Source organism: Arachis stenosperma, chromosome 4, assembly GCF_014773155.1.
Source record: "Arachis stenosperma cultivar V10309 chromosome 4, arast.V10309.gnm1.PFL2, whole genome shotgun sequence".
Lineage (NCBI taxonomy): Eukaryota > Viridiplantae > Streptophyta > Magnoliopsida > Fabales > Fabaceae > Arachis > Arachis stenosperma.
The window spans coordinates 30,473,265-30,475,559 of NC_080380.1; the positions used below are offsets into that span (position 1 = coordinate 30,473,265).

The following is a 2,295-nucleotide window of genomic DNA, read 5'->3' on the forward strand; positions in this document are numbered from 1 at the left end:
CTGACCCTGAACCTGAAAGGACCTTGAAGCGAAAGCTAAGAGAAGCTAAAGCACTACTCTCTGTAGAGGACCTAACAGAAATCTTCAAACAAGAAAAAGACATGGCAGCCGAAAACAACAACAATGCCAACAATGCAAGGAAGGTGCTGGGTGACTTTACTGCACCTACTCCCGACTTCTATGGGAGAAGCATCTCTATCCCTGCCATTGGAGCAAACAACTTTGAGCTTAAGCCTCAATTAGTTTCTCTAATGCAACAGAATTGCAAGTTCCATGGACTTCCATTGGAAGATCCTCATCAGTTTTTAGCTGAATTCTTGCAAATCTGTGACACTGTCAAGACCAATGGGGTTGACCCTGAGGTCTACAGACTTATGCTATTCCCTTTTGCTATAAGAGACAGAGCTAGGATATGGTTGGACTCACAACCTAAGGAAAGCCTGAACTCTTGGGAAAAGCTAGTCAATGCCTTCTTAGCAAAGTTCTTTCCACCTCAAAAATTGAGTAAGCTTAGAGTGGAAGTCCAAACCTTCAGACAAAAGGAAGGTGAATCCCTCTATGAAGCTTGGGAAAGATACAAACAATTGATCAGAAAGTGTCCTTCTGACATGCTTTCTGAATGGAGCATCATAGGTATCTTCTATGATGGTCTGTCTGAACTGTCCAAGATGTCATTAGACAGCTCTGCTAGAGGATCTCTTCATCTGAAGAAGATGCCTGCAGAAGCTCAAGAACTCATTGAAATGGTTGCAAATAACCAATTCATGTACACTTCTGAAAGGAATCCTGTGAACAATGGGACGAATCAGAAGAAAGGAGTTCTTGAGATTGATACTCTGAATACCATATTGGCTCAGAACAAAATATTGACTCAGCAAGTCAATATGATTTCTCGAAGTCTGTCTGGAATGCAAGCTGTACCAGGCAGTACTAAGGACTCTTCATCTGAAGAAGAAGCTTATGATCCTGAGAACCCATCAATGGAAGAGGTGAATTACATGGGAGAACCCTATGGAAACACCTATAATCCTTCATGGAGAAATCATCCAAATCTCTCATGGAAGGATCAACAGAGACCTCAACAAGGTTTCAACAATAATAATGGTGGAAGAAACTGGTTTAGCAATGGCAAGACTTTTCCATCATCTTCTCAGCAACAGACAGAGAATTCTAAGCAGAGCCACTCTGACTTAACAACCATGGTCTCTAATCTAATCAAAACCTCTCAAAGTTTCATGACTTAAACAAGGTCCGCCATTAGAAACTTGGAGGCACAAGTGGGTCAGTTGAGTAAGAAAGTTACTGAACTCCCTCCTAGTACTCTTCCAAGAAATACAGAAGAGAATCCAAAAGGAGAGTGTAAGGCTATCAACATGGTCGAATTTGGAGAGGAAGAAGAGGCAGTGATCGCCACTGAGGAAGACCTCAATGGACGTCTACTGACCTCCAATGAGTTCCCTAATGAGGAACCATGGGAATCTGAGGCTCACACTGAGACCATAGAGATTCCATTGGATTTACTTCTGCCATTCATGAGCTCTGATGAGTATTCTTCCTCTGAAGAGGACGAAGATGTCACTGAAGAGCAAGTTGCTAAGTACCTTGGAGCAATCATGAAGCTAAATGACAAGTTATTTGGTAATGAGACTTGGGAGGATGAACCCCCTTTGCTCACCAAAGAACTGGTTGACTTGACTAGGCAGAGATTACCTCAAAAGAGACAAGACCCTGGGAAGTTCTCAATACCTTGTACATTAGGCACCATGACCTTCGAGAAGGCTTTGTGTGACCTAGGGTCAAGCATAAACCTCATGCCTCTCTCTGTAATGGAGAAGCTAGGGATCTTTGAGGTACAAGCTGCAAGAATCTCACTAGAGATGGCAGACAATTCAAGAAAACAAGCTTATGGACTTGTAGAGAATGTTCTGGTAAAGATTGAAGACCATTACATCCCTGCTGATTTCATAGTCCTAGAGACTGGGAAGTGCATGGATGAATCCATCATCCTTGGCAGACCCTTCCTAGCCACAGCAAAGGCTGTGATTGATATTGACAGAGGAGAATTGATCATTCAAGTGAATGAAGAATCCTTTGTGTTTAAGGCTCAAGGATATCCCCCTGTAACCATGGAGAGGAAGCATGAAGAGCTTCTCTCAAAACAGAGTCAAACAGAGCCCCCACAGTCAAACTCTAAGTTTGGTGTTGGGAGGCCACAACCAAATTCTAAGTTTGGTATTGAACCCCCACATTCAAACTCTAAGTTTGGTGTTGGGAGGTTCCAACATTGCTCTGAAT

At 42.7% G+C, this 2,295-nt stretch overlaps 1 non-coding gene across 1 annotated transcript; it reads right to left on the reverse strand.

The window, feature by feature from the left end:
- Positions 1–506: 506 nt before the first annotated feature.
- Positions 507–614, reverse strand: LOC130978340 (small nucleolar RNA R71). The gene has a single exon (XR_009085989.1). It is a non-coding gene; the product is annotated as a small nucleolar RNA R71 (small nucleolar RNA).
- Between the last annotated feature and the right edge of the window lie 1,681 nt (positions 615–2,295).